The sequence below is a fragment of the Nerophis lumbriciformis genome, linkage group LG06 (genome assembly GCF_033978685.3).
Source record: "Nerophis lumbriciformis linkage group LG06, RoL_Nlum_v2.1, whole genome shotgun sequence".
NCBI classification, from domain to species: Eukaryota; Metazoa; Chordata; class Actinopteri; order Syngnathiformes; family Syngnathidae; genus Nerophis; species Nerophis lumbriciformis.
Window position 1 is genome coordinate 33,111,303 of NC_084553.2, and position 12,424 is coordinate 33,123,726.

Genomic DNA, 12,424 nt, shown 5'->3' on the forward strand with positions numbered 1-12,424 from the left:
GGGCTAGCTGTGAATGCTTTGTTGGATACTGGGGCCCAAGTGAGTATGATCGACCGGGCGTGGAAAGACAAACACTTCCCTCATCTTGTGACCCGGCCGCTCACTGAGCTGATGAAAGAAGAGGATGAGCTGGGAGTCTATGCAGTGAATGGAGACCTCATCCCATTTGACGGTTGGGTAGCAGTAACAGTAAACTTACCTGGTAATGAAGACCCTAACCTGTTGATCAGTGTCCCGTTCCTCGTGAGTAGCATGGCTTTGGAGAGACCGCTGCTTGGTTTTAATGTCGTGGAGGAGCTGATCCGGGGGCAACCAGAGAAACTCATCCCAACACTGATTACCTTACTCTGCGGGGCCATCTCCATCACAATTGACAAAGCAGAAGCCATAGTGAGCTGTTTATCCATCACAACACCCAGCATGCAACACGGACGCCTGAGGCTAGGCCAACATGACATGGTCATCCCTGCTGGTCAGGTTTCATGGATAAAGTGCAAAGTCCCACCCAGCATGAGTCCATCTACTAGCCCTCTCTTGTTTGAGCCAGACGAGTGCAGCGTGCCACTAGAACAACTTGATGTGGGTGAAGGCTTGCTCCAAATACAGAACCAGAAGCGACCGTATGTGACGGTGCCAGTTGGGAACAATACTAAGCATGACATCACTCTGCCTCGAAAGACTGCCCTGGGAAATGTTCAGACAATAGCAAAAGTAGTTGAAACATACTCACCTGACAACACTGAAACGGACTGGTTGGGGGTCGACGTGAAGATAAACAGTGTCACCACTTCATCGGCTGATGAAAGTCCATCCTTGTGGGACCCCCCAGTTAATATCACCTACCTAGAAGAGAAACAGCAAGAGACAGTAAAGAAGATGCTGTACGAAGAATCGGCAGCTTTTTCACGAGACAGCGACGATATCGGCTGTATTCCAAGTTTGGAGATGGCGATCAATCTCAAAGACGATATTCCTGTTCAGAGAGCGTACTCTACCATCCCAAAGCCATTGCTCAAAGAGGTCAAAGAATACATCCAGGATCTCCTGGCCAAGGGGTGGATAGTGAAATCCACATCCTCCTACTCGGCACCAATGGTGTGTGTTCGGAAAAAGGATGGAACTATGCGCCTCTGCGTAGACTACCGCCTTCTCAACCAGAAGACCGTTCCAGACCGACATCCGTTACCCCGTATCCAGGACCTAACAGACTCCCTTGGTGGCTATTCCTGGTTTAGTATATTGGACCAGGGAAAAGCCTACCACCAGGGGTTTGTGGAGCAGAGGTCCAGACACCTGACGGCCTTCGTCACACCCTGGGGGCTGTACGAGTGGGTACGTATCCCATTCGACCTCACTAACGCACCCGCAGCCTTCCAACGGAGCATGGAGGAGATGCTAGGCCCCTTGAGGGACGAGCACTGCATCCCCTACCTCGACGATGTCCTATGCTACGCAAGGTCATTTCAAGAACACGTGGAGACAGTACGCAAGGTCCTTAAAGCGCTCCAACAACATGGTGTGAAACTGAAGCCTGAGAAATGTGAACTGTTTCGTTGAGAAGTCCGGTATGTGGGGAGGCTGGTGTCAGCCGAGGGAGTCAGAATTGACCCAAAGGATCTGGAGGCAGTGGTGTCCCTTAAGACTAAGACTCCACAGACAGTCGGAGACATGAGACGCCTTCTCGGATTCCTAAGTTACTACAGATCGTACATCCAGGACTTCTCGCGGATTGCCAGACCTCTTTATGAACTACTGCAAGTAAAGCCTGAGATGCAAGGGTCCCTGACACGAAAAGGGAAGTCCAAAGGACCACAACTATCCTCCAGAACTCCTGTAGAGTGGACAAGAGAACATCAGATGACACTTGAGCGACTCGTGGACATGCTCACAAGCCCACCGGTACTGGCCTATCCCTACTTCAACCAGCCGTTCGTACTGCATACCGATGCGTCCGAGCAGGGGCTTGGAGCGATTCTGTACCAGCAGCAAGAGGGGAAGTTGAGGGCCATTGGGTATGGTTCGAGAACATTAACCCCTGCAGAGAGAAACTACAACCTACACAGTGGGAAGTTGGAGTTTCTCGCATTGAAATGGGCAGTGTGTGAGAAGTTCAGGGACTACCTGTATTACGCCCCTCACTTCACGATATATACAGACAATAACCCGCTCACCTACATCATGAGCAGTGCCAAGCTAAATGCCGTGGGGGATCGATGGGTAGGGGAACTGTCTGATTTCCGTTTTGATGTGAAGTATCGCCCAGGCAAGGTAAACATCGATGCAGATACGCTGTCACGGATCCCGCTAGACATTGATAGATATATGTCCGCTTGCACTGAGGAGTTAACCCAAGATGTGGTGTGTGCAACGTGGGAGGGAAACAGAGCGGCTCAGAGGAAAGATGTTGCCTGGATCGCTGCCCTACACATCTCCTCTCTGAACACCAGACAGCAGCTACCTGCACTCCTGCCAATGATAAGCCATGATGAGCTGGTGAGAGCACAGCGAGAAGACCTGGCTATTGGAGAGATCGTGAAGTTCAAGGAGACAAGTACAACTCTAACTGATGAGATGCGGAAAGCAGCCAATGTACAGTCTAGAAAGCTCTTAGATGAGTGGAGTAAGCTACACTTGGAGAATGAACTCCTGTACGGACGGACTGATTCCAGACAGCAGCTGGTCCTACCTGCAAAATACAGACCTGTGGCATTGAAACATCTTCATGACGAGATGGGACATGTTGGTACGGAGAGGGTGCTCAACCTGGCTAGAGAACGGTTCTACTGGCCCTATATGAAGAGGGAGATTGAGGACTATGTTACCAGGAGGTGCCTATGCATCAAACAGAAGAAACCTGTCGCTCACATGCGGGCTCCTATGGGGAGTATAACGACAAGCTTCCCTCTAGAACTCGTCTGCATTGACTACCTACACCTTGAGACTAGCAAGGGAGGTTATCAATACATCCTGGTTGTAATTGACCATTTCACGCGATTTGCACAAGCGTACGCTACGAAGAACAAGTCAGGTCATACTGCAGCAGAACGCATATATAACGACTTCGTCCCACGTTTTGGTTATCCGGCCAAGCTGCACCACGACCAGGGCCGTGAGTTTGAGAACAAACTGTTTCGGACGTTGCAGAAACTCTCAGGAGTTGGACATTCCAGAACGTCACCATATCACCCACAAGGCAACCCAGCAGAGAGATTTAACCGCACCTTATTGCAAATGCTGAGAACGCTGGCAGACCGAGAAAAGGAGCACTGGAAAGACCATCTACCACAAATGGTACATGCGTACAACTGTACCCGGCATGAGGGCACTGGCTACTCGCCACATTATCTGCTCTTTGGCCATCACCCACGCCTACCAGTCGATTTGTTATTTGGGTTGATGGAAAAAACAGACCCAGTCACACCAAAAGGGTATGCACAGAAGTGGGCGAAGAGAATGTCCGAGGCTTATCACATTGCAAGCGAGAACAGCAAACAGTCAAGTGCCAGAGGCAAGTCATATTACGACCAAAAGATGAAAGGATCTGCCCTGCAACCTGGAGACAGAGTGCTCGTGAGGAACCTCAGTGAACGAGGAGGTCCTGGAAAGCTAAGGTCGTATTGGGAAAGAGCCATATATCTAGTCAAAGAACAGGTATCAGAAAACCCTGTGTACGTTGTGTATCAAGAAAGTGGAGACAAGCAGAAAACAAGAACCCTGCATCGTAATATGTTGTTGCCTGTGAGTGACCTACCTGTCGAAACTCTTCCTGGTCCAGTGAACTCAGCACCTGCGGGAAGACAAAGAAAAATATGTTCAAGAGCTAGTGATGCAGAGCAACAGATGCTTGACAGTGACAACTCGGAGGATTCAGAGGATGAACAGAGCACTGGACGCTATTGGCTAAGACTGCCTTTGAATAGGACAGAACGGAGGGACTCAGTCCATGAACCCACTTCAAGTCGAAGACAATCAGATAATGAACCTGTAATGGAGGGAATACTGAGTGAAGAAGAATTCTTACCTGGTAGACTACAACAACCTGTGAGGGAAGAAAGACACTTACCTGATCCAGTTGAAGTACCTGAAAGGGAATACCAAGGACAACTACAAGAACAAAATGATGAAGAATACATGTCTGATCGAGTTCCATCACCTGCAAGAGAAGAACTGTGGCAATCAGAAGGAACGAATGATGATGAACACTTACCACTAAACAGTGATGTCAGAAGATCGACCAGAGAGAGAAGACCACGACACATATTTACATATGATACACTTGGTCAGCCAACAGTAAACACAGTTGAGGCATACATACTATTATGGGGTACACCCTACCATATTCCACTAGCATACCCACCCGCACTTTACATGCCACAAACATGTAGTCCATACTTTGCACCTATTCATTGATTTCGAGTTTTGAAGAAACATTTGTTTTGAGTATTTTGGGACTGTCAGGAGCCATTTTTATTTTGTCGGGGAATGTGTGACACCCACAAAAAGTTGTTATTGTGTATTTTTATAATTTGTTTCAATAATATTCATGTGAATGAGAGGTAATGGTGACACTAGGATCTCAACAGATGTCTAAACAACAGCTAACTACTGACAGTAGGGGGCAGTGTAGGTGTGTTTCACCGTGGGAGTCTCCTGTACACTGACGTACTTCCGCCCAAACTTCACAATCCTGTGGAATTTGTGAAAGCGACAACACGTTTCAATTTGTGATCCTTGTGTCCATATTGCAGGTTAGTAATGACCTTAAAGCAGCTATATTTGAAACACAAATAATTTCGTGATAAAGTGCAGTCACTGAGCTTTAGTTTGATGTGAGGATGATGACGGTTGGTGTTCGTTTTGGGACATTGTGATGTAGTGCAAAGTGGGTTGCTGCAGTTTATTTTTCTATTAATATTTTTCTAATCACTTCTGTAAAAGTGACAAGTGCAATGAGCCTAAAGGTGTACAATGTGAGTTCGTTTTTGTATTATAACTATATATATTGTTTATTGGTCCAGTTCTGCCAATGTTGTTAGCATTAGCCACTGTCTGCTTTCTGTGTGCACTGTAGTGGTGCAGCTACCCACACGTGGGCTTTGCCAAAGCTAGTGACACTACAATGATATGGACACTGCAGAAACAGTATTATGCTGGAAATGAAAATTAGAGATATTGATGAAGAGAACGAATGATGTAAAATGAGAATGGTGTTATGTGTTATGTATTGTGAATTTGAATAATGACAGAATGATTGTGATATTGATTATTATTGTGATAATATAAAAATATGAACATTGAAAAGACAATGGGAAAAAAACAAAAGAAAGAGACAGAATATATTTTTGTGGTTCAATAAAAACACAATCCTGTGGAATTTGTGAAAGCGACAACACGTTTCAATTTGTGATCCTTGTGTCCATATTGCAGGATAACTATAAGCTGTAACCAGGTACCCAAGCCGGGACCTGTAACACCAGCATGGTTGAAATTGGTCTGGTCAGCACAGTGGTCAGCACAGTGTCCTGACCAGATATCTAGATCCCCAGATTGATTGTTGTAAAATGTTATTTATCACATTGTTTACTTTCACACGTCCATTAAAGATACAATCCATGTATGATGGCTCAGGTGTGATTCACTACAATAGTCTAACAGCTGCTGATGGTGAGGCAAGCAAGGTTTACTGTTAAAAGAAATGTGGCTATAGGCTACATTGAAACACAGGGTAAGAATACACTTCCATGTCAGAGGTAACTATGACACGCGCATTTTTTGGAGGGGTCTTAAACGGTGGCATTGTGTGTGTGTGGACAAGGATAAGGTTAGGCGGGATATAGCCTGGACAACCTTAGTGTAGAAAGGGCCTTGGTCTGATTTCTCAAATAATTTGCTTTCTTCTATTTTCACACCTACATATGAAGTCCTAGTTTCCATGCTCTATCTCTGACTCTTGTACACTGGGGGGTGATTGTGATCATTTCAGCTTATTTAGCTAAGTGGGAATGTGAATAGAAGAAGTAAATGCTATATGCTAATAATTTAGCACTAGTAGCTTTCCAGCTCTAGATCGAACAGATAACTACAACCTTCCACTGCTATTTGGTGTTGTTGGTAATGTTTTAATGTGTTTAATATGACAATTGTGGTTATTATGTTCATCAGAGCCCTGCGATGAGGTAGCGACTTGTCCAGGGTGTACCCCGCCTTCCGCCCGATTGTAGCTGAGATAGGCTCCAGCGCCCCCCGCGACCCCAAAGGGAATAAGCGGTAGAAAATGGATGGATGGATGTTCATCAGAGACATACAGTACATAAAGTCACTTTTTTGGTGAAAAACGTTGACGATGTATTGTTAATACTATATGGTGTGTTTCATTTTTACAGGGATGTCGGAATTTCAAAGTTCCTAGTCCGAAGTTTTAACTGGAACGCCCAACGAGGTTGAATTTCCTACTCGGAAAGTTGAAAATTCGTCACCACACCCGAGTTGGCTTCAAAGATATGGCTGTTCTGAGTGTAAACAATAATATAAGCTTCTATAATATCTGTTATTAGCACTCCTATTTTTTGTCGCACTGTATCCGCCATCTATGCTGTTTTGTTTGACATTTTTTATAGTAATATTACGGTAGTGTAAATGACATGTTTTCATGTGTTTTATATATTCTACATTGCTAGTAACAGCGTCTATGTTTCCTCTTCACCCACTGTGTTTAAAGGTTGCCCGAAGGAATGCATATTTTTCCATAAGTTGTTTATATTCGGTAAAGGCAAACACATGAATAGCTTTCATGGATGTGGCCATATTGGTTTCCGACCTTGTAACTAGAACACTCATAACTCGGCTGTGACGTCATTCCCAGGTTCGACTTTCAACTTCTGAGTTTAATTAAACGCATTGGATCATTTCTAATTACTGGTTTACATGCCAATTATGTCTAAATTGTTGTGTGTGGATGTTCAATTCTTTCATCACTGAATAAAGTATATGAACGATGTTGTGGATGTTTTGAATGAATGAGATTGATGCTGTCTTGAAGTCATGTGATGTATCTGCTATTTATTATTGTTGCCTACTGACTAACGAAACAAACACATATTATTTTTACTCTGTTTATGCAAAACCCTTTTAGTGTGAAGAATGGCGTTTTGGTCCTCCATGGAGATTGACGCACAGATAGTCACTACATCCCATAGAAAACTGATTATTTATTTAGAAAGCTTATTTTGAGCCAAATTATTTAAGAAATATTTTAGTGTATGGAAACATACTGAGCGACTTCTCTCCCTGCCATCATGTGACCAGTCAAACCACAGCCTTTGCTACAAAACCACATTTTATCACAATGTGATTACATTTCGAAGAAAATTAATGGTTCAGCCTATTGTTGCGATAGATGATCGCATACCTTGTGATGTCATATAAAACAGTGGTCCCCAACCACTGGTCCGTGAAGCATTTGCTACCGGGCCGGAGAGAAACATGCAATAATTTATAAAGGATTGCATTTTCTCCGACTTAACTTGTCAAACTTGTTTTCATTGAGGGCCATACCGCAGTCATGGCTGCCAATAGAGGGCCGCTTGTAACAGTAAATAATTAATGAGTTTGCCAATGATTTTAAATAATTTAAATTTTTTTAATGTAAAGAGTCAAAAAAATCTGTGGATTTTACCTCTGTTTTTTACAGAAAAAAACTGGCAGCTTATTTGCCAGACTTTTACTGTAAAATATATGGTGTTATTTTATTAATATTATTTTTACAACATATTACTGTGAGTAGAAATACAGTACCGCTGTTTAATTTAATTTTGGCAACTCAGCTGCCAGTTTTTTACCACAATAAAATGTGGTACCATAAAATCATCAACCGTGGATTTGAAAAAAAAAACACTGACAGCTCAGTCGACAGAATTTTACTGTAAAAAAACAAACATTGGTCGTTTTTTTTTTCAACTTAAGTAATATGCTGTAAAAAAAACTCCCTAAATTTTACAGTAAATTCTATTGGTACTTTTTGTAGTGTACAAAAGTGTTGATGGATAACTTGCTTCGAAACCATAAGTTAAGCAGATACGTATTTATTTGGATTTTGACCAACAAAGTTAGATAGTATAATATGTGTTGCAATATTGGACACTATTTTTTTTCCCCTTCAAACTAGAAAAAAACCCTAATACATTTAGTAAGAAAATAAGAAAGTAAAGAAAGAAAATATAAGGTATTTTATTGACACATATTATTTCCAAGCTTTTGTGGGCCATAAAAAATGACGTGGAGGGGCAGATCTGGCCCGTGGGCCTTGAGTTTGACATCTGTGCACTCGACACACCAATGAGCTTGTTTATAGATGTACAATAAAACTCCTCATAGGAAGTTGCCATTTGTTATAATTTTATAACATGATACAATGCACATTAATGAACATATCAAATATAAATGTGACAGATTGTAGCCAAAGGCTGATTACCATCAGCCTTTCATTGCAAAGAAACAAGCCCAGGGCTCCCAGGGCTTCCACTAATTCAGCGTTATAGTGAGTTGTATTTTTCATAAGTGGGAAGCCGGTCCCTAAAAATAATGCCTACAATAAACCGGTCCGTGGTGCAAAAAAGGATGGGGACTACTGATATAAAAGACACAATCCAACAGAAATGATTTTTTTCCAAGCTGAATTGTTTTTACTATTTGTAAATAGTTGTATCTATAGATGGGCATTAGAGATGCGCGGTTTGCGGACACAACCGCAGAGTCCGCGGATAAACCGCGGGTCGGGCGGGTAAAAATAGATTTTAAATAGATGCGGGCGGTTGGCGGTTGAACCAATTCGGAAATATATATACATAGTTAAATGTTGTTACCCACATACGAAAAACGAGCAGCACTCTTTGAAACAGTCAATTATTCATCAGGCATTGCAGCACAACACAACACAACAGAAGAAGAAGAAAAAAAGAAAAAGATGGCACCGCGTCCCAGCAACAAGTGGCGCAAATGAGCGCTCCTTCAGCGCAGCAGGGCGCATTTTATAGGCCAGGCGCTCTCGCATAAATCCTGGCACTGTAGATGCCATTTTATTCCTGCATAGTGCTAACAAAAAAAAAAGTAAGTAGACATACGGTTGGATATGTTAAACGAATTAGTCTACGTTACCTATAGGCTATACCAAATAAGCCCATGTCTAACCTATATTGAGTTCGGTTAGCTAAATAATGTTGATGGTTACGTGTTGTTTGGGCGCACTACAATGCAAAGGAATTAAGGCAATTGCGTTGTTTATTGTGGGTTTTTTCTATTCGAGATATACTACTATGTGTGAATAATTATTTGGCCTCGTTTTCAAGTGAAGCGCATCTCCGATTAGCGACAATGTAAGGCTATTTAGCCTGCTTTGTTTGTCGCAACCGTCTATTTTCATTATAATTCAAGTTTGATGATAAAGTGCAGTCTGATGGGTTTGATTTCCCCCCTTCAGCTATTTGCCTTGGCCAACAAGTTGCAGGTAATTTATTATTATTATTTATTTAATTTATTTTTGTCTAAATAGAGATGACATACATATGTTATTGTATAATTTAAGTTTGTGCGCAGGATTGACAGCCTAAGGCTTATGAGGCACATTTTTTATTTATTTTTTTATTTCAACTTAAAAACGTATGAGCCTATGCCTATGCCTAGAACATAGGCTATGTGTTTATCTTTATTTTCCTGCCTGTCGTTGACAATGGAGATTGTCTGATATTTTGTCATGGCTGCAGATCAATCAATAAAGGTTCATCTTTGTCGCGAAATTGTTCACTGCTTCACTGTGCACCCCGCCCTCGTCCCTATTTGAGCATTATAACGTTAACAAGTTAATATTCATTGAAATAAATTCAGAACATTTTTTTTACCTAACGAAAATATAGGCCTAGTCTTTCTAAAACATTTTTTTAACTTCTTAAAAGCCTCATTCTGCTTGCTGCAACTGCGCACACAAAGTGTGAGGAACCCACTCCTGATCTGAGGGCATTGGCAACAATAGTCAACACTTTCTTAATGGAAATGACAATAATATTATAATAATGATAAATAATATTATCACGCATTAATATCTCTTAGCCACTAATGCGTGGCCAAGAGATATTAATGCGTGGCACGCATTGAATGTCTCTGCTACATTGGATCAGTCTCCTTTCTTTAACAGGCAAAAGCTTTATAACCTCACTAATGCCTTGCATCGTCTATATTAGATATATAACAACGGGCGGATGACGGGCGGGTGTGGTTTTGATAAAATGTTGGTTCGAGTGGATGGCGGATGGTTGACGACTTTTGTGATGCGGTTGCGGATTAAATAATTGCCTATCCGCGCATCTCTAATGGGCATAATAAATAATGAATATATATCTGTTGGTTTGGCATACTGTATTACACATACAATTATTCTGGTTACTGTTACTAGTTTGCTGTCTAAAGAAGCTAACACGACGTCAACGAAAGGAAGATGGACTGTATTCATGCTAAGGTGGCATTATTTTGCTCAAAGCAAAACTAATGAATACATTACTTAAAATAAAAAATAGCAATTCATCGATACATTTGGTAAATTTTCCCCATAATTGATCATTATTTTAGAAAAATATCCATTACTTGTTTGTTAGTTCATCCAGTTGTTTGTGTTGTTGAACTTCTGTTGCATTCGTAGGATGTATTTTTGTATTATCCTATGACAAAACAGGAACTTTATAGTTTTTAAAGGATTGGAAATTATCACATTTTGCTGTAAATCTGTAAAGATGTTCATATCCAGTCTACACACAGTGGTATCAATCAATCAACGTATATAGCCTTTAATCACAAATGTCTCAAAGGGTTGCACAAGCCACAAAGGCATCCTTGGCTCAGATCCAACATCAGGGAAAGAAAAAACTCAACCCAATGGGAACAACGTGAAACCCTGGAAGAGACCGCAGATGTGGGGACGTCACCGACTGCATGCATGCATGCAGGTATAGTAGTTGCAAAAATAACAATGATAAAGCAGGGCTGGAATGCACAAAGCTCTGGATTCTGAGTGAAAGGTTTTGTAATATAGTTGACACTAATCACAGAGTTCACATATTGGTTTGATTTCTGTAGATCACGCTTTAATGGCGAAACACTCTCATGGTTAATCAGCTACATTTAGGCCTCACAATACAGAACCACACAAGACGTATTGCTTGTTCCAACTGAGTAATAATATGAGAAAGAATGGGGACATAAAATATTGTGTAGATATAACAACTCCCAGAAATGACACTTCTCGATCTACAGTATGGAAGTTCATTACAGAGAAGTAGATTGGTTTGCATGATTGCTCAACATGCAATTTAGTTTGGATTTGTGTCCATCATAGTCAATGCAGTCACAAAATTCACTGCATCCTCTATCAACTCTTTTTTCAGATTCCAAAAAAACATTTAGTGGGTATTTTTTTCTTTGTAATCTCGAATGTTAAAGTGGAACTGCACTTTTTTTTTTATTTTGGCTGTCATTCACAATACTTTTGTAAGGCAAGAACACATATTTTTCTTTTTTTATGCATTCTAAATATTTAATAAATGCAAACAAAAGTCTGCTTACAGTGAAGCCTATGGGAGCCGCTCTATTCTGCTTATAAAGACCTTGAAAACAACATAAAAATACCTCCATTAAGGTTTTATATACACAATTTAAGTATAAATTTAATCTAGTAACAGTCACATTAATAACAACATTAATATTTACGTATTTTGATCTTTTTAAGCATACGTGACGCATTAACTTTAAAAAGGCATCATCCCCCCACTATATCATCACCGATTACAACTCACTGCTAACTTTATGAGAGCCAAGAGACATAATAAAACGTCACTTACCGTGCGATGTCTGCTGTCATTAGCATGCCGACTAATAGAATCTTGTTATAGCCCCGTTTTAGATGAAGAAAGACTTAAAATCCTCAAAAACAAAAGGAGGTAATTGGAAACAAATGTCTTTTTGTGTCGTTCTCGCCACTTTTGGGTATAAATTGGTTGTCAAAGTGTACGAACTTGTCGGAATACATCCTCATCCTTCTACTATCCAGGTTAGAGGCATGATTTATGATCTAAAATAAACTTACAGGAGCAAAGCAGCTTACCACTCAATGATGTAAACATTGGCACACACGCTAACGATCACGGCACCGCGATAAATAATTTGTCTGCGTTAATGTAGCGATTATAATAACAATATCACTAATACTTGGTTAATATTCAAGTCAAAAAATGTAAATGGAGTACTGTTAGCGCTTTTCGGATGTTTTTTTTATTGGGTTTTATGGGGGGAATAGAAGACCTTCCATTGGCTCCGCTGTAAGCGGACTTTTATTTACGGGTTAAAACGCATAACATTTTTTAAAATTCATCCGTCTTTCACA

General features: G+C 41.1%; 1 long non-coding RNA gene across 1 annotated transcript; it reads left to right on the plus strand.

The window, feature by feature from the left end:
- Positions 1-4,695: 4,695 nt before the first annotated feature.
- Positions 4,696-6,940, plus strand: LOC133608323 (uncharacterized). Its single transcript, XR_009815559.1, has 3 exons — positions 4,696-4,748; positions 6,163-6,306; positions 6,384-6,940. It is a non-coding gene; the product is annotated as an uncharacterized lncRNA (long non-coding RNA).
- The last annotated feature ends 5,484 nt before the right edge of the window (positions 6,941-12,424 follow it).